This window comes from Periplaneta americana, chromosome 4 (assembly GCF_040183065.1).
Source record: "Periplaneta americana isolate PAMFEO1 chromosome 4, P.americana_PAMFEO1_priV1, whole genome shotgun sequence".
NCBI classification, from domain to species: domain Eukaryota; kingdom Metazoa; phylum Arthropoda; class Insecta; order Blattodea; family Blattidae; genus Periplaneta; species Periplaneta americana.
Window position 1 is genome coordinate 12,492,555 of NC_091120.1, and position 26,284 is coordinate 12,518,838.

Here is a 26,284-nt window from a genome sequence, read left to right on the forward strand (position 1 = left end):
ACGGTAACATTCCACAACACAAATCAAATGCTCCGTGTCCATGTTGACCGTTGAAGTTAATGTCAACAAATACATAAGTAATCGTCTTAACCCTCTCCCCATATCCCGACAGTACGTATTTCCAAACAGTTCACATTCCTGCCACTACCGTCTCTTTGACGGCAACCGTACGTATCGGTACGTACTCTTCAGAATGAACGCCGTACTTGCTAGGCAACTCTTAGGTTATACACCTCTGCGGAAGTGTAGGAAGACTGAATTCTCTAGGCTCATCGGCTAGGCACATGACGGCATACAGCGAGCCATGATACACTTTGAACTGAACACCCAGTATTCAGAATGAACGCCGTACTTGCTAGGCAACTTCTCTGGCACATAAGTAATACATCTCTGTGGAAGTGTAGGAAGATTGAATTCTCTAGGCTCATCGGCTAGCCACATGACGGCATACAGCGAGGCATGACACACTTTGAACTCAACACGCAGTATTTTGAGGTCCCTATTTAAGTAGTCTTTTGCCACGCAGAAGGTGCACACAGGAGACTGCTGGTCTATATTAACAATAAACATTACTACTGGCTTCATGGGTTAGGTGCCGACTCTCATTCAACTCCATTGTTCTCTACGTCGTCTTCATAACGATCGATAACGCCATATTTTTGGTAATCTGTCGCCAGTCAAGTTTTTAAATACAGGGTGAGTCAGGAGGAACGGTACATTTTGTGAGGAGTGATTAATATTGGTGATTCTGAACAAAAAAGTTTATATGAACATATGCCCTTTTCGTAACAGTATCTAACATACAGCTGTTTGAAAATCACGGGCGTCAGCATTCACATGTGGACGCAACCAAACAACATTAGCAGTGGCGTAGCGTCAATGTAAGCTAAAAAGCTCAGATTCCCAGTTAATAATAATTTCATAATAAACCTGCAGTTTATGGAGAAAATTATTTATTCATTTTAATAGAATTTATATTTACGCTTTAAATATTGTGATGCGGCAGCTCAGGATGATTTGTGATGCAGCAGTAAACAAGAAGCCTGCACACACCAGCTTCCAAGCAGACTGGTTTCTTCTGTGTAATCCACCCCGCACATTTTCCATGCCTTTCTAACTAAACTACCCTAGTCGCAAGGCTCGCAAAAAGCTAGCTTTAACATTTAAAATAAGTAGTTTCCGAGTTATCCCTTTTCGTCAGTTGTGTTCAGTTGAAGTGTTAGTGTGCATTGTGGCTGATGTAATAAATAATGAGCGAAATAACAGTTCCTGACACTAATTTACTTGAATTTTTTTAGGATAATTGTATTATCAATATTGACTTACGAACAAAAGTGTGATTTAAAAAACAAATGACCGACTCCCTTGATGTCAATGAAGGACACAACCAAAAGACAGACACATACTTACGTAATGATACTAATATTGTGATTTCTCTAAGTATGACAGGGAGTGAGCTAATGTTATACGTATACGTATCTATTTGTTAAGAGATATGTGTAAACCGTGAAATCATGTGTAAATCGTGAAATCATATTTTACTACGAATCATTTGAGGTCATGCCTTATTGGTGTTACGAGGTTCCAACCAATCTTCGACTGCTGACTTGAAATTGACTACTATTTATTCTAAGACTGTATTTTTGTAATACGTTTTCTCATATTGCATGAAAGACAACATGAGTTAGCTTCCCCTGCTCAAAATTTCATGCTACGCCACTGAACATTATGTTGTAGTAGGATCCTGGACGTTGGGTCGGTCGCGGTGGAGTCATTTCTTGGCCACCGAGGTCACCCGACCTTACTCCATTAGATTACTGTGTGTGGGGTTGGCATAAGAGCGAAGTATACAAGCGCAAAGTGGAAACGAGGGAGAAACTTCCTGTTCGCATTTCACATGCTTGTGCTCTAGTAAAGGAATATCCGAATCAGCTCAGATCAGCAACACAGCCGCTGTCTACAAGAGCTGCAAAGAGTCTTGAAGTTAACGGTGGACTTTTTGAACATGTTCTGTAAAAAAAGTACATAATTAAGCAGAAAATAAGGTAATAATATTTTAATATACTGTTAGTTTAGATTAGATTAGATTTATTTATTTAACCTGGTAGAGATAAGGCCATCAGGCCTTCTCTGCCCCTCTACCAGGGATTTACAGCTATAACATGAACAATAAGATTACAATTAATATTAAACTTACAATTACAATTACAATAAAAATTAAAGTACGACAAGAATACCTGATTAATGAAAGCTAGACATTTTATCATAGAAGTTAAGAACAAAGAATATTTTTGTATTTACTAAATTACAAATTAAACCTACAATAACAAAATTCTATAGTGATGAAATTACCGGATATTGAGATATTTTGTGGTAGATTAAAAGAACTATTTACAAGAAACCATGTCTGAACGAGTCTCAATTACTGACCAAGTGCCTAGTAAGTTTGCGTTTGAATTCAATTTTATTTCGACAGTCCCTGATGCTAGCAGGTAACGAATTCCAGAGTCTTGGCAGGGCTATTGTGAAAGAGGATGAGTATGAGGAGGTGCGATGGGATGGTATTGTTAGTATTGTTTCATGGCGAGAGCGTGTGTTCAGATTGTGGTGGGAAGAAAGGTAAGTGAAGCGAGACGACAGGTACGAAGGAATAGAAGAGTTCAAGATTTCGTAGAGAAAGAGAAGTGAATGTAAATTTCTTTTCTTATCTAGTTTAAGCCAACCTATTGCTTCCAGGGATGGGGTAATATGATCATATTTACGAACATTGCTTACAAAACGTACACACAAGTTATGAACACTTACTTAGTTGGGAGGCCGGAGGGAAAAAGACCTTTCGGAAGGCCGAGACGTAGATGGGAAGATAATATTAAAATGGATTTGAGGGAGGTAGGATATGATGATAGAGACTGGATTAATCTTGCTCAGGATAGAGACCAATGGCAGGCTTATGTGAGGGCGGCAATGAACCTCCGGGTTCCTTAAAAGCCAGTAAGTAAGTAAGTAAGTAAGTAAGTAAGTAAGTAAGTAAGTAAGCAAGTAAGTAAGTAAGTAAGTAAGTATCACTTGCAGTTTTCCCGTTTTCTCCGAAATCGTTAAGAACAGGACATAGGCTTATGTTCACATAAACTTTTTTCTTCAGAATCACCAATATTATCACCCCTCAAACCATGTACCTTTCCTCCTGACTCACCCTATATCTATGAAATTTTTGACCTATATGCTCAGTTTTTAAGTAGAGAGTGGACAAAAATCTAGATTCATGTTAATGAAGTAGTGGTTATTTGGACATGAACTATATATAGAGCTATTGATACGGTATTATACTATACTATACTTACTGGCTTTGAAGGAACCCGGAGGTTCATTGCCGCCCTCACATAAGCCCGCCATTGGTTCCCATCCTGAGCAAGATTAATCCAGTCTCTACCATCTTATCCCACCTCCCTCAATTCCATTTTAATATTATCTTCCCATCTACGTCTCGGCCTCCCCAAAGGTCTTTTCCCCTCTGGCCTCCCAACTAACACTCTATATGCATTTCGGGATTCGCCCATACGTGCTACATGCCCTGCCCATCTCAAACGTCTGGATTTAATGTTCCTAATTATGTCAGGTGAAAGATACAATGGGTGCAGTTCTGCTTTGTGTAATTTTCTCCATTCTCCTGTAACTTCATCCCTGTTAGCCCCAAATATTTTCCTAAGAACCTTATTCTCAAAAACCCTCAAACTCTGTTCCTCTCTCAAAGTGAGAGTCCAAGTTTCACAACCATACTGAACAACCGGTAATATAACTGTTTTATAAATTCTAACTTTCAGATTTTTTGACAGCAGACTAGATGACAAAAACTTCTCATCTGAATAATAACAGGCATTTCCCATATTTATTCTGCGTTTAATTTCCTCCCCAGTGTCAATTAAATTTGTTACTGTTGCTCCAAAATATTTGAATTTTTCCATCTCTTTCAAGGATAAATCTCCAACTTTTATAGTTCCATTTCGTACAATATTGTGATCACGAGACATAATCATATACTTAGTCTTTTCGGGATTTACTTCCAACCCAATCTCTTTACTTGCTTCAAGTAGAATTTCCGCGTTTTCCCTAATCGTTTGTGGATTTTCTCCTAACATATTCACGTCATCCGCATAGACAAGAAGCTGATGTAACCCGTTAAATTCCAAACCCCCTCTGTTATCCTGGACTTACCTAATGGCATATTCTAGAGCGAAGTTAAAAAATAAATATGACAGTGCATCTCCCTGCTTTAGCCCGCAGTGAATTGGAAAAACAATCTTTTCTAATACTTGTTTATATTATTTAGGTTATGGTACAGCTTCTGCTATATGATATTATGGATAGTCACGTATCAGAGATTGTTTCATACTAAGAAATATTGAAAATCATCTGTCAAGTGACGTTGATTATTGGAATCCGGATAATTGAAGTGGAATGCAACTGTTTTAATGAAAATGAAATTGAATCAACAAAGCCTTCTTGACTAGTAGTCCACAGAGTTCAATGAAGATTCCATAGTTGGCACAACTGATAACAAGAAAACAGCTAATCATAACATAGTACTGCCATCTAGCGTAATATTTGTAATGTTGAGATGGTACGATAATACACTTGAAGACAGTTGTATTTTCGTAAGTCAATTAATATTTTATTTTATTGGAGTACTTCGTTACTTCTAATCTTTATATACTTTCTTCTAATTGTGTAATAGTCAATTAAATCCTACTCGAGTTTTGATTTTCTCTAGTATTTCATCTACTACAATATTTTTCTAACATTTTCTTGTGATTCAACATATTATCAACTTTTCGTAAGTAATTGTGTCACAGATGGATATATTCCTTAACAATTTTTATGAATGCTACAACCGATTTAATTCGAAAACTTTTTTCTCGGTCATATAATCTGTATTTCTGTCGGCTTTGATATTAAGCGCGTGTAAGTTTAAGCGTAAAATCTGTGTACACATGGAGAGGACATTACATATTCAGCAACTATGTCAATATCTCTCCTCTCTGCCTTGTAAAAAGCGAGGAGGAACCCGGATCTTTAAACAAAGTAGCGTCCCTCATCTTGCCGCACTCACCACATAAATACTAACAGTATTTGCATACGTAAGAGCCCCAACTTTTAACTTTATCTGAAGCGTTCCGAGCAGCGAGACCTACATTCCGAGTCATGTATAACCTCACTTCTAGTAGAGACCGCAGAAAATAAAAAAATACGATGCAATTCAAATTTGAAGCAAAGACATCTCGAGTCATCCAAAAATATTTTGTCTTGCAGTCTGTTTCAACTGAAGTGCCTGATTAATAGACCTCGGATGCTAGATAAAAATCTATTTTGTTCCTTATGTATGTATAATGCGTGTAAAAAATAAAATAAATTCCTATTTACACGATATATGGAAATGTATTATCGAAACTGGTAGCTCTATAGTACCTCGGATGTTAGGTAAAAATGTATTTTGTTCCTTATGTATGTATAATGCGTGTAAAAATAAAATAAATTCGTATTTACACGATATATGGAAATGTATTATCGAAACTGGTAGCTCTATAGTACCTCGGATGTTAGGTAAAAATGTATTTTGTTCCTTGTGTATGTATAATGCGTGTAAAAAATAAAATAAATTCCTATTTACACGATATATGGAAATGTATTATCGAAACTGGTAGCTCTATAGTACCTCGGATGTTAGGTAAAAATGTATTTTGTTCCTTGTGTATGTATAATGCGTGTAAAAAAAATAAATTTCTATTTACACGATATATGGAAATGTATTATCGAAACTGGTAGCTCTATAGTACCTCGGATGTTAGGTAAAAATGTATTTTGTTCCTTGTGTATGTATAATGCGTGTAAAAAATAAAATAAATTCGTAGTTACACGATATATGGAAATGTATTATCGAAACTGGTAGCTCTATAGTACCTCGGATGTTAGGTAAAAATGTATTTTGTTCCTTATGTATGTATAATGTGTGTAAAAAATAAAATAAATTCGTATTGACACGATATATGAAAATGTATTATCGAAACTGGTAGCACTATAGTACCTCGGATGTTAGGTAAAAATGTATTTTGTTCCTTGTGTATGTATAATGCGTGTAAAAAATAAAATAAATTCGTATTTACACGATATATGGAAATGTATTATCGAAACTGGTAGCTCTATAGTACCTCGGATGTTAGGTAAAAATGTATTTTGTTCCTTGTGTATGTATAATGCGTGTAAAAAATAAAATAAATTCGTATTTACACGATATATGGAAATGTATTATGGAAACTGGTAGCTCTATAGTACCTCGGATGCTAGATAAAAATCTATTTTGTTCCTTATGTATGTATAATGCGTGTAAAAAATAAAATAAATTCGTATTTACACGATATATGGAAATGTATTATCGAAACTGGTAGCCCTATAGTACCTCGGATGTTAGGTAAAAATCTATTTTGTTCCTTGTGTATGTATAATGCGTGTAAAAAATAAAATAAATTCCTATTTACACGATATATGGAAATGTATTACCGAAACTGGTAGCCCTATAGTACCTCGGATGTTAGGTAAAAATCTATTTTGTTCCTTGTGTATGTATAATGCGTGTAAAAAATAAAATAAATTCCTATTTACACGATATATGGAAATGTATTATCGAAACTGGTAGCTCTATAGTACCTCGGATGTTAGGTAAAAATGTATTTTGTTCCTTGTGTATGTATAATGCGTGTAAAAAATAAAATAAATTCCTATTTACACGATATATGGAAATGTATTATCGAAACTGGTAGCTCTATAGTACCTCGGATGTTAGGTAAAAATGTATTTTGTTCCTTGTGTATGTATAATGCGTGTAAAAAAATAAATTTCTATTTACACGATATATGGAAATGTATTATCGAAACTGGTAGCTCTATAGTACCTCGGATGTTAGGTAAAAATCTATTTTGTTCCTTGTGTATGTATAATGCGTGTAAAAAATAAAATAAATTCGTATTTACACGATATATGGAAATGTATTATCGAAACTGGTAGCTCTATAGTACCTCGGATGTTGGGTAAAAATGTATTTTGTTCCTTATGTATGTATAATGCGCGTAAAAAATAAAATAAATTCGTATTTACACTATATATGGAAATGTATTATCGAAACTGGTAGCTCTATAGTACCTCGGATGTTAGGTAAAAATGTATTTTGTTCCTTGTGTATGTATAATGCGTGTAAAAAATAAAATAAATTCGTATTTACACGATATATGGAAATGTATTATCGAAACTGGTAGCCCTATAGTACCTCGGATGTTAGGTAAAAATCTATTTTGTTCCTTGTGTATGTATAATGCGTGTAAAAAATAAAATAAATTCGTATTTACACGATATATGGAAATGTATTATCGAAACTGGTAGCCCTATAGTACCTCGGATGTTAGGTAAAAATCTATTTTGTTCCTTGTGTATGTATAATGCGTGTAAAAAATCAAATAAATTCCTATTTACACGATATATGGAAATGTATTATCGAAACTGGTAGCTCTATAGTACCTCGGATGTTAGGTAGAAATGTATTTTGTTCCTTGTGTATGTATAATGGGTGTAAAAGTAAAATAAATTCCTATTTACACGATATATGGAAATGTATTATCGAAACTGGTAGCCCTATAGTACCTAAAGATACTTAAATTTGTGTTAGAAAACATTTTTACGTACTTTACTTTTTCATACATCTTGATTACACAACTTTTAACACTGTATCACTTCGGAATATGTATGATAAGACTTTCTTGTGTTAAATTCTAACGTACCTTCTTTACATGTTTCGACCTTTTATGGGTCATCCTCAGAACTGGTCTTTGCTAGTCTTGGCGCCTCTTGTTTTGTTTCCTGTGTGGGTGTGTTCGTGTGGTATAGTGTAGTATCAAAGAGCGTGTGTGTTCTGAAATTGAGTTGTGTGTTGAGAATTTCGTTGGGGTGTGTTTTCGTGTGTCTGTATATTCCATATTGTTCTAGTGTGTTTAGTTTCTGGCTTTTTAGTTATTTCGTTAGATTAAAAATAAATGTTTAATAATTTAAATTAATTTAATCCCTTCAGGCCTGGTGTACATTATAGTATACATTGTTTCTTTCTTTCTTTCTTTTTTTTTTTTTTTTTTTTTTGGAATTTCTTCGATATTTTTAAATATTTTGAAAAATTCAGTGTGATAGAAATGGAGAATATTATTTTTAAAACATTTCTATACCTGAATTAAAAATAAAATTTAAAATTTTGGAGCCCCAGAGGTCAAAATTGTCCCCAAATTTTGATTTTCTGTGAAAACTTGATTTGGGAATTTTGGATTCCCAAAATGATTATGTGGCCAGTTTTTTTTTTTCAATTTTTTAAAATATAAATTCAGGTCTGAAGGGGTTAATATTTTGAAAAAAAAAAGAAAGAAAGAAAGAAAGAAGAAAGAAAGAAAGAAAGAAAGAAAGAAAGAAAGAAAGAAAGAAAGAGAACGACCAGAAAAGAAAGTAAAATACGAAAACAATGAGCAAAACATGATTTACAACTTGGAAAAACGACCTAAAACTTCTAAAATAGAAAATATGACGAAAAAATGCACACTAGAATTAACATTTTTATAACCAGAGGTTCGACTTGAAAGCAATGCATACTGCATGAGGAAAAAAGATGACATATCATCAAAATCCGGGCCCTGCTAATAATATATCAAATCTACTTACTTATGGTTTTTAAGGAACCCGCAGGTTCATTGCCTGCCTCACATAAGCCCGCCATCGGTCCCTATCCTGAGCAAGATTAATGCAGTCTCTACATTCATATCCCACACCCCTCAAATCCATTTTAATATTATCCTCCCATTATCAAATCTACTACGCCTACTAATAACAAAAGAAAAGCATGTAACTGGTTTTACATAATATAAAATTACCATGATGAACCCAAATTGTTCAAAACGGGCTATGATTTATTTCTTTAATGAAGCGGAAACAAATGCCACTCGATAATTGAATTATCAATCATTTTAATTCCAGCTCCAACACGGAAATAAAATACTGTTAGGTTCAAAACGACGTGCAATTAGAGAGATAGGATCTGCGTGTCGTGACCAGAATCGTAATTTTCATACCCATTTCGGGGTAACTACCACGAGAATGGAGCTGTGGTGCCAATCATACACTGGCCCTCTAATGAACCTCGCTCCAATGAAAAAATCATTGTTCTTTCACACTGTTTTATTTAAAAACGCTTCAATAGAAAACATCACTCTGGGAGATAGAATACGCCAGTTACAAGAAAGACAGGATAGTAATGATCGACATCTAGATTGAATCCCGTTTCGTATTGGGAAGTCGACTGTAGAAATATATTTTTATAATGCCACATATTTTCATAATGTATAACGTGCTTTCTAGTAGCCTTCTGAAATTTATTTTCTTACGGCTTTAATTAATTGTTTACCATTGCATCTAAGCCATGAACTTTGTTAATTAGAGCTACGATATACAGGGTGTAACTAACAGGTGCGTCAAACCTTTAGAGAGAAATCCTTGACATCTCGATGAGGATTATAGTAGTAATGTTTAATAGGGCGCGTCAGCATTTATGGCTACTTGCGCCTTTACCTAAAGTTCTCTAAAACAAAACACACTTAAAGGGTTAGGTACAGCTTACAGCAATAAATTTTTTGGAAATATTCAACATTTTTTCCCTCCATTACTGTATTTTGCAGAATAATGAAAACTGGTATGTGTAAAACACTATCCTTCTGCTATATGGAAAAAATATTTTTACGATTTCAAAATTCAAAATGGTGGCAGTTTACTGTGCAGTGATGAAGCGTTTCCCTCATAAATCATAAACTTTTAAATTTTTCAAGTTCTCTCTCTTTTAGTTTATTGCTGAAACCCATGTTTACAATATCATGCTCTTTCAACTACATTCCTTAATAAATAATATATATTTTTTATTTTTTGTTGAAAGAAAATACTGATTTTTGACCACTTTTAAATGAATTTATTTTTTATCAGACAACCTATCAAAGGTATAGAATTTATCTTGCATCATATTATAGATATGACATACATAAATACACACAAAAAAATTTCATTACAGAGTGTTGGATAATTTTTGAGTTATGTGGGAAACGCTTCATCACTGCACAGTGAACTGAATTTTGAAAAAAAAAAAAATGTAAATAATTTCTTTAAATTGTAAAAATATTTTTTTCATATAGCAGAAGGACAGTGTTTTACACATACTAATTTTCATTATTGTACAAGATACAGCAGGTAATGGAGAAAAAAAATGTTGGATATTTCCAAAATTTTACTCCTTACACAATAGCATAACTAAAATACGAACACGAGCTTAAAAAAACGTTGTAACACTGAAACGAGGCACAAAAAACATTAATAATAAAATGATTCGTTACATGTCATAAAATGGACAATTTATTATTAGACTATAAAAAGGAAATATAAGCGTACTTGCTTACAAATGGCTTTTAAGGAACCCGGAGGTTCATTGTCGCCCTCATATAAGCTCGCATCGGTCCCTATTCTGAGCAAGATTAATCCAGTCCAGTCCTTACCATCATATCCTACCTCATTCAAATTCATTTTAAAATTATCCTCCCATCTACATCTCGGCCTCTCCAAAGGTATTTTTCCCTCAGGTCTTCAAACTAACACTCTATATGGATTTCTGAAGTCACCCACACGAGCTACTTACTCTGTCCTTCTCAAACGAGGAGGAACTTCCGAACCGGAATTAAATTGCACAGGAAATGAGGACAGCGGATTCTGTAAAATTAGTTCGATTCTATTATCTTTGGTTTCCGTTCGATTTTCGATATTTATAATATATCGACGAGGAGGAAATTTTCGATTTTTCGCAATCGCTCATTGTTACTAACGGGAAAATCGCAATATAGCGAACGTAGAAGCTCCGCCCACGACCCCTTCCACTTTTCCCCTACTAGCTCACCAGACATGCTACGTGAGAGGCGAGTGTTGTGTCGAATGCACATTTCATGTGGATGGGGATAACTTCCCCTGCTGGCGTTCACTATATTGCGATTTATCCTAGACGATTAGAATTTAGCTGGAAAATCTCTCCGGACTTCCCTAGACGCCATAAAAACAAGAACATGTCCGGGAAAATCCGGACGTATGGTAACTCTAGGAAGGTCTGATGTTGCATGCCCTCTACGATTGTCAAGAATAACGTAAGACGTTTCTTCTTCTTTTTCTGCCAATACACAGTTTTGGGTTGTTTCCCGTCTGTGAACTACAAATGGAATTGGTCCGTCCAACGTCGGTGAGGTCTGCCTAAATCTCTTCGTCCTCGTTGATGGTAATACAAAAGTCTCTTTGGTAAACGATTTTCAGGCATCCTAAGAAGGCGGTTTCTCCATTTACGTTGATAATGTTGGACGTCTGCGGTCATCTCCTCAACTTCCCACTGATTTCTTATGTCTTCGCTCCTAATGCGGTCTCTCAAGGTAACTCCTGTCAGTGATCGTAGAAATCTAATTTGTGATGCGTTGATTCTGTTTATTCCCTTTTGCTGCAGTGTCCCACATTCACTGCCGTATAACAGAGCTGGTTTTGATATTATGTTGTGAAATCGGATTTGGACCTCTTTTCGCATTTGTTTTCCAAAGTTCCTTCTCAAGATACCATTTAATTGATTATATTTCGTGACCCCTGGACAATGCAGTGGAAACTGTAGCTAACGGAAGAGGGTGCAAGCGTGTGTCCAGCGCTTTAACTGGATCCCATCAGGTACGGGAGCATACCCAGACAGAAAAGCATGCAGGTCCAGAGGCATAAAGGTGGCAACCCCACCACTGGACTTACCCAGCCTTGGGTCGGTAACTCATGATGGGGACATACGTCAATACTCAGAAAACTACAATGGAAAGCAGGACGTAAGACGTTTAGTTCAGTATTTCGCCGATAGGCTGGACGCTTGGTCGCGATATCAGCGTATTCCGAAACTCACCGGTCCGGTGGCATCAATGACGTCACGTTGCAGCGAAATAAGGAACAAAACTGCTGGAAGGATCGATGCTGTCATGGCGACTGTACAAGTTGTTGTCTGTGCTACGATAGCAAAATTTTGCGAAATTTTCGTACTCCCATTTCGTTCAAAGAAAAGATAGCGTAAACAATTTATTTCTTGAACCAATATAATAACGGGTCCGTTGACATGTTCGCTCATAAGCCATTAACATATTGTTTTTACGTTGTGCTCATTACAAACAATACAGCAGAACTAAAGCAGAACACACCGCCATGACACAACAGTGCACGATGTTATTCGTCTGCTAATTCCCGCTCTATACAAGAACCAATGAGATTCACTGATGGCGGCTGATGGAGACTGCCACCACCTCTGCAAGTTGATGGCACCGGTGCGACACCGGTGGAGCATCCATGACGTCATCGGTGGAATTCGGAACACCGTGATGCCATCGGATTGCTCACCGGTGAGATTCGGAAAAAGCTCTATGCAAGCAGACAGGAAAATAGAAAGAGTGGTATGTAATTAGACGAGGAGACAGATAAGTTGTTAGGAAGAAGTAGATCTTCCTCTAGTTCGTAATCAAACAGATATTATTTAACTAACAGAGAGCACTAATTGTTGCTTGAATATTAAAAATGCGCCGAAGGTTTATTTCCTCAACAGAGTTTGCAGCAATAGAAGAAGGGAGCGCCCCCAAGCAAATGTGCTTCAGCTACAATGCGCATGCGGATAGATACGGCGGTGATTGATGGTAACTACGTACGGTACACTATGCACCGGCTACGGAACAGCGGCATATTTCAAAGGGGGAGATTCCGCATCGCAATACTTACACTGACAAAACATATTTCTCAAAATTGTTTGTTTTTTTATCCTTCCATACATTTCTTCAACATTGGTGTACCATTTCTGCGTGGCTGCTGTAGATATACGTACTTTGACTACTGCGATATTATATTAAGTAACCTAAATGCAAATTTGAGTAGCAGGCTACAACGTGTGCATAATGCGTGCGTCCGTTATACAGGGTGTTTCACAAATACGGGGCATAATTTCAGGTATGTATTTCCCACATGTAGACAATCAAAATAGTTCATTACAACATGTGTCCGGAAATGCTTCATTTCCGAGTTATGGCCTTCACAACATTGAAATTCACCGGAACGTTTTTCTTTCCGCAGGTCGTTGTCATTACAGAAGATGTTCAAAATGTCCACCTCCTGCTTGAATACAGACCTCACATCGATGTCTCATTGACCTGCGAACACGATCCCAAACTCCAGGAGTATTGCGTATGTCCTCAGAACATGCCACAATTCGATTCCAAAGGGATTCCAAATCAATCGTCAACACATTCACTTCTTGCATGATGGAGCTCCTGCACACTTCAGTCGTATGGCTCGCCGGTACTTGGATCGAAGGTTTCCTGATCGATGGATAGGTAGAGGCGGCCCAATTGCTTGGCCTCCACGCTCACCTGATCTGAACTCTCTCGATTTCTACTTTTGGGGCCATTTAAAATCATTGGTTTATTCGTCTCCGGTGCCTGATTTGGAATCCCTTCGGAATCGAATTGTGGCATGTTTTGAGGACATACGCAATACTCCTGGAATTTGGGATCGTGTTCGCAGGTCAATGAGACATCGATGTGAGGTCTGTATTCAAGCAGGAGGTGGACATTTTGAACATCTTCTGTAATGACAACGACCTGGGGAAAGAAAAACGTTCCGGTGAATTTCAATGTTGTGAAGGCCATAACTCGGAAATGAAGCATTTCCGGACACATGTTGTAATGAACTATTTTGATTGTCTACATGTGGGAAATACATACCTGAAATTATGCCCCGTATTTTTTAAACATCCTGTATTTGTAATATTCGTAAGTATGATCATGTTTCCCCGTCTTTCCAAACTCTGTCTTGGCTAAGGCTAAGCGATCGACGAGCCCTGCATTCTCTTGTTCTCTTATTTCAAATTCTGCGCACCGCTACCCCAATCTATTTGGCTTCTCGTTTTCAAAATTTATCCGCATATCATCAGCTAAGTACAAGATCTCATCATAACAATTTACTCATTATACCCCACCACAAGACATCTTTATATTCTTCATCTTATACAGTTTCAGTTGCTAGAAATTGGAACTCACTACCGAGTGATATAAGGGGTTGTTGGACAATAACTTCATTTAGGTCAAAATTGCATAAATTCTTACTTAACAGATGAATTGCTGATTAATATTTGTTACTTATAATGAAACTAACGTCTGTCCATTCTTATTATTATCATTAATTTCTCTAAATAGATTTACAAAACCTCTAATGGCAATTACATTAATATTCTCATTATAGAAATAGAAATATATATATTCTCCCTGTAACATAGTCCTAGTAAGCTTATATTAAATTAATTTTCATCATTTTACTAGCTATCTCATATATTAAATTAATTATAATTCATTGAATTAAATTAGCTCATAAATTAAGTTACTACTTTACCTTATAGATTTATCTAAATTTAAATAAATGTGTAGTGAATAATATTGCTGGAGAACCTTTTAAGTGTAGTGTAAATATTTGTAATTTAAATTTATGTATTGTATTGATTAAGGCTGGCCTTAACTCTGCCAGCGAAAATAAAACATTATTATTATTATTATTATTATTATTATTATTATTATTATTATTATTATTATTATTGTCATTAATTTCTCTAAATAGATTTACAAAACCTCTAATGGCAATTACATTAATATTCTCATTATAGAAATAGAAATATATATATATATATATATTCTCCCTGTAACATAGTCCCAGTAAGCTTATATTAAATTAATTTTCATCATTTTACTAGCTATCTCAAATATTAAATTAATTATAATTCATTGAATTAAATTAGCTCATAAATTAAGTTGCTACTTTACCTTATAGATTTATCTAAATTTAAATAAATGTGTAGTGAAGAATATTGCTGGAGAACCTTTTAAGCGTAGTGTAAATATTTGTAATTTTAATTTATGTATTGTATTGATTAAGGCTGGTTGAGTGGAAGAGAAGGCTTTATGGCCTTAACTCTGCCAGCGAAAATAAAACATTATTATTATTATTATTATTATTATTATTATTATTATTACTTTACACGCTGAAAATCTTAATGTACGGTCATTCATAATTCCCGTTTTTAATGTACCTAATTAACAGATTATTCTGTAATTTTCCCACCTCTCGATTCGCTTTTAGAAATAATACTAATGGCTTGTGCAGAAAATGTTGCAAACTAAGTTCATTAGAAGTTCAAAGAAAAATGTTTGAGATTTATTTTCATTGAAGAATACCAGACATTTTTAAATTATTTGCTTACATAATAATAAAACATAGTCTACTCCCTCTGAATGCTAATTTTTATGCCAAATAATTTTGTTGAACCTATTCATCTCAATACGCAGCTAGAATAGGAAGCATGACTCAATTACTAACACCTCTTCCATAGTGCTGCACTGCTGCCTAGAAAAATTAGAGAATCACACATATAAATATGTACACCACCTTTAAATATATGAAAAAGGCCCACACCAATTGATTAATAACTATAAAAATATTTCATTTTTAATAACATTATAGTTGTCTTACATAAGTTTTGTAGTTTTCAGTAACATATACAGGGTGTTTCCGGGCTAGTGTTACAAACTTTCAGGGATGATGGGGAAGGCCACTTGTATCAATTTGAGATAAGGAACCATGGTCCGGAAATGACTCAGTCGAAAGTTATAAGCAGAAATAGTTGTGTGGAAATGGAATTGTAATTTCGCACCACGTGCCCTCCTTCCCTTAACCTTTGGAACAGTCGTGGAAAAATGGTATGGGCCGGATGTCTCCTACGTGGGTACTTGTCCCGGTACAATCTGTGAGCTTGTCTACTGTTCCCATTGGCTCATCCCTATTCGAAAATCAGGTCTGCTTATTCCGCTCTCGTGTACTCCTCCATTTCACTAGGACTGATCGACTGGACATTGCAACTTATACACATACACTGCTGTCTACAGACGTGCATATCAGGACCGACCATGTCCGTTACACATTTCGCTATCTGCATTGCTTTAGTGTAGTTTCCTGTCCCCATCCCTCAGACAGCGCACTGAATGCAATACTGTAAGTAGACAACGTAAACAACGTCAGATGAATACAGTATGTGTAAGATGTACAGATAAATACACATAAAATAAGGTGTACAGAGGAATAAAATTATTTCATTTCCACACAACTACTTTTGCTTGTAACTTTCGACTCAGTCATTTCCGGACCATGGTTCCTTATCTCAAACTGATACATGTGTCCTTCCCCATCATCCCTGAAAGTTTGTAACACTAGCCCGGAAACACCCTGTATAAGCCGTTACTCAGTAAATTATAGAAATAAACATCTAATTTAAGATTATTCTCTACGTCTACATGTATATAAAACCCAAAAGGTTTCACTTACATATCACCAATATAGTATTAATATGTATATAATTAGTGACAAATACATCATGGCATTAACTGTAATAATTTTTCATTTCTTATGGTAATAATGTCATCAAACATTCTTAAATTTTGTACTTTTTAATATCCAATACACAGCTGTACTCAAAAAATTACATACCAGAGAATCACACCTGTAAATTATTTTTAGTAAGTCTTGAAGTTTTTAATAGTCAATGTAGAAACGTTGTCAAAAGATTATACATATGGAGATCGACATATTGGCAATACGATGTCAGAGATTCTGAGCTCTAAATATGTCAGCAATTCTGCAGGTCATGGCCTTCATGTGATATTGTTTAATGTAATATATGTGTTTTGTTTCATTCTGAAACACCATTAGTTCTCAAAACTCATGACAAATGAATTTTGGAAATATAGGAAAATTATATAGGAAAATTGATATTTCACTGAAAACTACTATTTTTCCGCATATCCTTGGATGCCAAGCTTCAAAATGAAGGGTCACTAATTAAAATCCGTTCTGCCGTTTATATATATATGTCCACACCTGTGGAGTAACGGTCAGCGCGTCTGGCCGCGAAACCAGGTGGCCCGGGTTCGAATCCCGGTCGGGGTAAGTTACCTGGTTGAGGTTTTTTCCGGAGTTTTTCCTCAACCCAATATGAGCATATGCTGGGTAACTTTCGGTGCTGGACCCCGGACTCATTTCACCGGCATTATCACCGTCATTTCATTCAGACGCTAAATAACCTAGATGTTGATACAGCGTCGTAAAATAACCCAATAAAATTATATATATATATATATATATATATATATATATATATATATATATATATATATATATATATATATATACACACACTTGTGGCTGGTGCAGCAAATTCTGCAGACAAGGTTTGGAAATTTAAATAAAGATTTTTCAGATTTATTTTCCAGGTAGAAAGTTATTTGCTTCCATAATAATGAAACATACTTGACAAAAATTGTAAAATTGAAAGCAACGTAATAACTCAATGAAGCGTAACCTTGTCAAAATATATTTAAAAAAAAAAAAAAAACTTCCCTCTGAATGGATTTTATGCCTAATGCTTTTCTTGGACATATCCATTTTCGTTTCTTTGAGTTTCAAAGAGAAAACGCAAGAAACAATGTCAAGACGATCAGCGGTTTTTTCATGTGTGACTCTTTCAGGTCATTGCGGATCGTTGGTAAGAATACGACATTTCGGAGTATATTAGATACCAGTAAATGCTGCGCTCCCGACTTGTACAGTATTTTCAAAACTTGTTTAGTTTCAAATCTCCAACAATTCTACAAATTTTGGAGAGGTAATTTATAGACACCCTGTATATAGTTTCAGGTCCAAGTGCGCAAACAAAGGAGCCCATTGACATGTCCATCTTATATTGAAAGAGGACATTCTGAGAACAGCGAGATCCTATCTAACTACACCAGTAGATAATGTCAACTCAACCAAGTTTGTGATTGTTACGCTTCATCGACGGGTAATTGTTGCATCTGTCATTAGTTATCAGATCCATAGGCACAACGTAGTGGCAATATGGAAACCAACATCTGTTCCGATAGCCGTCCACATATCTAGGTTTCCATACACAATAGTGTCACAGGTAACGAAAAGGGTGATGCTTTGCACAGAAAAGGGCTTTGTCGCCTCTTAAGGCTGGTTCACAATAAACCGGGAACGGAAACGACAACGAGAACGGAAATAATGTTAAAATAAATGTATTTAAATGTGAGCATTCACAATGAACTATTGTGAATGGCCACATTTAAATACATTTATTTTAACTTTATTTCCGTTCTCGTTCTCGTAGTCGTTTCCGTTCCCGGTTTATTGTGAACCAGCCTTTACTGACCCAGATTCCTTTGCCGGCTTTTCAACAAGTGCTTAACTTCAAAACCTGAAGAAACTCTTAACCCTCGACTGGACGCGCCTGGTATAAAGTGCTCCGTTTTGAAAACGTTGTTTTTCCACTCCTACTGCCGTAAGTATACTGTTATTAGCTTGTTTTTAGGGAAGTAAATGATTTTACTGTGATATTGTTGGTTTCTATTGACAACGAGGCGGAAGTCACATTATTTCCGGAAAGAAGTGAGTAATAGTTATTTATATATTAAGGGAGGTAACTTAAATAATTTTCACTAGTCGCAGATGAGTTTACGCTCTAGTGAGAGCGAGGACTTCAATACAGTAGTCCGAGAATAGCAAATTCTATTTCACTCATGAATTGCATATAATGTTTTTTCCTATTCCAATATTTTACATGATTTAATATCAAAACTGTCAGTAGGATCGGCGAATTTTGAGTATTCTTTTGTTTTGTTGCTATGCGACTGTTGAATGAAATATATTCTCACTTACTTCCTTAGAGAAGCAACGTGATTTACGCCTCATCGTCATAGCAACCAACATCACGTTAAAATTAATTTATATACTTCCCTAAAACCAAGCTAATAACAGCATAGTTACAGCAGTGGGAGTGGAAAAATAGTACATTATGCAACAAGCCTATAATGATAGTAATTAAGACGCAAGTATGGATATTTATGAAACGAGCGCAAGCGAGTTTCATAATATTCATAAGAGCGTCTTAATTACCATTATAGGCAAGTTTCACACGACTTTTTATGCTCGACCATATTTCTAACTTGAAATTATTCAGATGTATACATTTTATTTGTATCTGACAAGATCGGAAGTGACCTTGTTCTAGGTCGTGAATTGTGAGATGTGCGCAGACGCGAAAGTATTGATTTTTTCCGAGGAACAATAATGTCATTGACCTTGATGTAATCCCGTTAAACTTGATATAACCTTGATTATTGAATTCGACATTGAAAAACGAGATGACAAATTGAATTTATTTGAATATTATTTACAATTAACGCTAATTATTATAGTAATAGAACATAACCTTCTGCGACAGTATTGGATTTCCAGCCTCCGTGACTTTTCGCTAATTCTCTTTCGATTGCATATCGGAGAATAATCGATGCTTGCGGTTTTATAACGGTACAAAGCTGACTTGTCATTGGCTGAACACCTGTAAGCTGAGTTGTCATTGGCTGAACACCTGTACTTTAATGACATGCATTAAAGGACTGCTACCAGGTGTATAATTACTACATTTCGGCATGGTAGAGCATAGAAAATATTACAAAATTCTCAATTTACGTATTCATAGAGGATTCAGATTTCTAACATGGAGTGGAAGAGTATTGAACAATAAATAATAAACGAATTTTTAAATTGAATTCTTGCCTCCTTTTTCGAATGGGTCGTTTCAATGTAAAAACACCATCACTGGAGGATCTTCCATTTCTGAACACATTTTAATTATCTGATAATCATTATATTTCAGATATGAATTGGGGATTTTAGTTGTGATTCTGGCATATAATAACTAAGCTAAATTTAATAGACAGTACCACTATAGTTCGTACGCCCCGCGCCGTGGCATAGTAGTCTGAGGCAGGCTCCACAGAACTTTCGTTGCAGAATGCGCGTAGGTTCGAGTCCTTACGCGGGAAGAAATTGAAGAGTGTACTTCCAAAGTGACTTAAATCCACTTTTAAAAAAATTCGAGCTAACATAGTTCTCGCATTCCAATAGGTCTCTTTTATTGTACTAACAACATTATGTTTTAAAAACAGTGTAAATCTATCTACAAATGGCTTTGAAAGTTGTGTTTCTTTCCAAAGTGTCGTTATTGCTCCGCTCTTTTATTTTCAATTTGTCTTATTTCCACTTCGCCAATAGGAGCGCTGCTTCCTGTCACGTGAACCGCGTCATAGTAATGGCTGCTTTCGCTAGTTGAGTCCATGCTGTATGTGGAATCCAGAGAGAGGAACATACCTTATGGGTGTTCGAGAATAAGGTGCTTAGGAAAATATTTGTGACAAAGAGGGATGAAGTTACAGGAGAATGGAGAAAGTTGCAAAACGCTGAATTGCACGCATTGTATTCTACACCTAACATAATTAAAAGTCCACACCTGTGGAGTAACAGCACGTCTGGCCGCTAAACCAGGCGGCCCGGGTTCGATTCCTGGTCGGAGCAAGTACATAGTTGAGGTTTTTTCCGGAGTTTTCCCTCAACCCAATATGAACAAATGCTGGGTAACTTTCGGTGCTGGACTCCGGACTCATTTCACCGGTATTAGCACCTTCATTTCATTCAGACGCTAAATAACCTAAGATGTGGATAAGGAGTCGTAAAATAACCTACTTAAAAACATAGTTATGAACATTAAATCCAGACGCTTGAGATGGGCGGGACGTGTAGCACGTATGGACAAATCCAGAAAAGCATATAGAGTGTTAGTTGGAAGACCTGAGGAAAAGACCTTTGGAGAGGTCGAGACGTAGATGGGAGGATAATATTAAAATAGATCCGATGGAGGTGGGATACAATGCTAGGAAATGGATTAATCTTGCTCAGGGTAGGGACTGATGGGGTCTTATGTAAGGGCGGCAATGCAGTTACCAAGGAACTCATCTCGTTATGGAATCAAATGTATATTTAATGTATATGCGGCTAAGAGGGATGAAGTTACAGGAGAATGGAGAAAGTTACACAACACAGAACTGCACGCGTTGTATTCTTCACCTGACATAATTAGGAACATTAAATCCAGACGTTTGAGATGGGCAGGGCATGTAGCACGTATGGGCGAATCCAGAAATGCATATAGAGTGTTAGTTGGGAGGCCGGAGGGAAAAAAGACCTTTAGGGAGGCCGAGACGTAGATGGGAAGATAATATTAAAATGGATTTGAGGGAAGTGGGACATGATGATAGAGACTGGATTAATCTTGCTCAGGATAGGGACCAATGGCGGGCTTATGTGAGGGCGGCAATGAACCTCCGGGTTCCTTAAAAGCCAGTAAGTAAGTAAGTAAGTAAGTAATTAAGTAAGTAAGTAAGTAAGTAAGTAAGAAATTAAGTAATTAAATGAAACATATTAATAAAAGCTAAGTTATTGTAGTATATTATTTTTATTGATTTTATGTTTACTTAATTAAATTAATTAAAACACGAGAATAGTAATATGCGTTACAAGAGCGGTATGTTGATGTTTTCATGTTCGAGGAAAATATTGAAAAAGCGAAACGTAGTTGAGCTTTTTTAATTTCCGAGAACATGAAAATTAACATACCGCTCGTGTATCGTACATTATTTTGTGCGAAGACCGTTTATTACATACCTGAAAGAGGGATTTCTAATTAGTTGCAATGAAATCTCCATCTTGGTTTCTGTTCAATGACGGCAACTTTTAAAAACAAAAATATCCATCTTCAACATTGTTGCTATAAAATGTTTTCTGTGTTTGCTATATTCCAGTAGGCCTTGATATACGTCTGTCTTTTTTTTCCCCCAGTCTATAAATGCGAACTTAAAACAAACGGTAAGGTTATGTAATGATTTATTTTTTATTTTAATATTTTAAGAATATTATTTATATAACATATTGCAGTAATAACATCCGCATCTGGAATCTTGTTGATTTTTTCACGGCTTCCTTAATGTTACTTGTATCACGAATGCAATAAGTTTAGTGGAGTAGTAGACTTTACTTAATTTTTGCAAATATTTAAAAACAATTATTAACATCGTAATTTAAGTGAAATTGCAGTGGTAAGTTTCCAATTTATAATTATTACTATGTTAAACGTCTCTAAAAATAATATGTTAAAAGCCTAAAGCAGTAAAATGAATGTCGCGCTTAAGCGGTAAGAAGAGGGAAATTGTTATGTGTCTTACGTTGGGAATACTGAATGTGGTATTTCACACTTACCGCGTATTGGTTCTGTGCGGAATACAAGCAAATACGCACGATCTCGCACAAAAGTCGTTTTCAGAAATATTTTTTTATTATTTGTGTAAGACATAAAGGCTCGAAACGCTGAATAAATATGGGAAATGCCTGTTATTATTCGGTTGAGAAGATTTTGTCATCTAGTCTTCTGTCAAAAAATTTTAAGTTAGAATTTATAAAACAGTTATATTACCGGTTCTGTATGGTTGTGAAACCTGGATTCTCACTTTGAGAGAGGAACAGAGATTAAGGGTGTTTGAGAATAAGGTGCTTAGGGAAATATTTGGGGCTAAAAGGGATGAAGTTACAAGAGAATGGAGAAAGTTACACAACGTAGAACTGCATGCATTGTATTCTTCAGCTGACATAATTAGGAACAGTAAATCCAGACGTTTGAGATGGGCAGGGCATGTAGCACGTATAGGCGAATCCAGAAATGGATATAGAATGTTAGTTGGGAGGCCGGAGGAAACAATACCATTGGGGAGGCCGAGACGTAGATGGGAGGATAATATTAAAATGGATTCGAGGGAGGTGGGATATGATGATAGGGACTGGATTAATCTTGTACAGGACTTTTACACACAATATACATGTAATTGCTGTGTGAAGTACAATAAAATTATGTTAGAAAAGAGACAAATTATTAATTTTGTCTAAATTCAGCCCTATTTAGGGGTAGTTCGTCGTTTATAATAATAATAATAATAATAATAATAATAATAATAATAATAATAATAATAAGAAAGAAATATTGTATACAACAATTACCTATAACTACTTTATAATGTATCATGAAAATATGTATGTATCCAATGCCTACCCACTTTCACTTGCGTAATTCGGATTCCGCATATTGCGGACAGATGGCAGAACTGTGACCCATTTCCTAGTTGTACACCACTTCGGCGGGTCACGTTGCACATGATGAGTATCTGTAGAGAATTATGTCATGTACTAAGGTGTGTGTATGTGTAAGTGTAGTGTCTGAAATGAGTGATGATGATGGTGAGGAAGGGAGGAGGGGAAACCCGGTGCCAGCACGTAGTCTACACCTGTCGAATAGCACCAAGGGGGCCGCCAGTCTTAACGTCCCCATCCGACGGACGAATAACTATCAACAGTGGCATATGCCTTCTCTTCATATGTACTGAGGAGAGATTTGGGATTTAACCCAGGCATATTAGTCCACAATCTAGTGATTAGAAGTCGTGCACCGCCATCTCTCCTAGTCCCAAGGTAGAAATTTTACATGAACAAATTCTGACCCCATCGGTAATCGAACACGGGCCGGCTAGTCTGGAGGCAGGCACGCTACCACAGAGCTAACTCGGCGAACTCATGAAAATATGTTAGATAGGAGAAAAGGTATTAATTTTGTTTAAATGGATCCCTACTCAGGGGTTGTTATTCTTATACAGAGTGATTTATATGGAACTGACACATTTCTTTCTATAATTATTCCGTTGGAAATTCATTCAATGACCCAATTTTAGCACCAAACTAAGCAGAATGTTCTGGAGTTTCGATTCCTTGTCACTAGATGCGCAGATGTTTATGTTTTATTCCTATTGTTGGCAGCACTGACCCAATTTTAGCACCAAATTAAGCAGAATGTTCTGGAGTTTCGATTCCTTGTCACTAGATGCGCAGATGTTTATGTTTTATTCCTATTGTTGGCAGCACTAGATTCGTAGATGTTTGTTTTATTCCTATTGTTGGCAGCTGTTTTCGACATTTTGTGTCAACGTGGAAATGCAGTACACATTAAATCAACGACTCTTCCTTGTGAAGCAATACTGGATTACGAATTCAATTACAGCTACTCAAAGGGCATACCAGAGAGAATTTGGTGTTCGCAATCCTCCCAAAAGAAACACACTACTGGGACTGATAAAAAAAATTGGAACAACTGGATCCCTGGTGAGTGAAAAGGGCAAGCATCGTTCATCTAGGCTTCCCACGGTTATTGTTGACGTAAGAGCGCGACTGGAGCAGTCACCCAATAAATCATTAAGATGTTTGTGGCAGGAGACAGGGTACACCTACTCAATGTGTCAGAGAGCCTAAAGCCATATAGGGTTACGGTTGTTCATCAGCTACAGGAACCAGATAAGGATAAAAGATTGAATTATTGTCGTTGGTTTCAGACGTTCATTGTGGAAAATCCTGCCATATTGTCCATCACATGGTTCACAGATGAAGCATAGTTCCATTTATCCGGTTATGTGACAACCGAATAATTTCCAGGAACCTGTGGCCACCGAGATCTTCGGATTTGACAACGCCGGACTTCTTTCTATGGGATTACTTACAAGACAGGGTTTACGCCACACGTCCCCAGACATTGGACGATCTGAAGCACATCACACAGGAGATTCAAGCTATTGACAACAGAGTCCTCCAACGAGTGGCCAGTAACATGGAACGACGTGTTGAGTTGTGCCTTATGCAGGATGGAGGACATTTTCAACATTTGCTATAGAGGTAAATAATCTCCCAAAATTCCTCTACATTTTAGGTATAATAAGTTGTCGCTAGCACATTCGTTTTGAAACAATTAATGAAAGAAATGTGTCAGTTCTATATAAATCACTCTGTACAATCATAATCAGATTTTTTATACAGGGACATCATTTTATTTTTACTTCAACTTTTATTGTACCTGAGTTTTGAATGTACTTCACTCCCACTCCTTCTACTAACGAAGTTCCAAATGTTCTCCACACAGAGCCAAGGCCGCAGTACTGAGTTATAGTACGTTTCAGAAATATTTTCGCGTTTTCCAGTGACGAAAACTTCCAATATTGAATCATATTTTCGCACAGATACTGTCGTCCGTTTGCCTACGTCGCATCCCGATTTCCCCCACCTGCTTCTGCTCGCTCCACTGTAAAGACTAGTGGCTGGGCTTTCTTAGCTCTTTTCTGAAAACATTAATTTCTGTTAGGAATTAATTGGACGTCTACGTAATATTATGAAACTGTTTAAAAATAACTTAAATAAAAGGGCCTCGTTAAGTAATTAACTTTCACGTGATTTCCCCCCTTTCTACGATCCTGCGACATAACCACTTGGACGGACAGTAGATAGCATGTCTGAGTAATTTTATCTGTGCGGGTCGGGCAGAAGTGAAGATTGAATTCACAGTACCTAAGGTACCCTTTTATAGAGTAGGTACAGAATTATTTCAACATGAGTTACTAAGTATGAAGGACGAAACTGGTAATTGGAATTAGATGCAATAGTCTATAGTGCGATAATAGGCACATAGGAACTGAAGCCTGTATCGAAATGAACGGCCACCATTTTCAAAAATATGTTTAAATATCCATATTATGATTATTTTTCATTTTAACTTCATTCTCTATATCGTACGCTAATGTGCTGTAGACAATATAATATACACTGCATAATGAATACGTTCGCATGGATAACTCAGTTCGTGAGTAAAAACACTTATTGTTAATACAGTACTGTATTTTGATTAAACAAAACCTAATGAAAATTATCACACTCAAAATCGCGATATTTCCTACTTTACGTAAATAGATGAACTACTTTTCTTCCCTCCTGTACCTAGTAAAGTGATTTGTTTGTATTTTACGACAGTATCATCGAACTCCAGTCGTGGAAGGAGGTAGCAAACGGTGTTTCCGGGTCTCAATCATTAATCCAAAGGTATAGCCAGGTTAATATTAAAAATGTTAGAAAAAATAAAATGATGTCCCTGTACAATTAATATATGCTGTATGTAACTGCTGTGTAATTATAGAATGAACATATTTTGGATAAGAGTCAAGCAATTAATGAAGAAATAGTCTCAATGAATATCTTGAGTCCATCTCTTCCTGGTCTCAACAATTTGGGCTTAACCTAAGCGCATGTAAATCACAGGCTATTCTGTTCG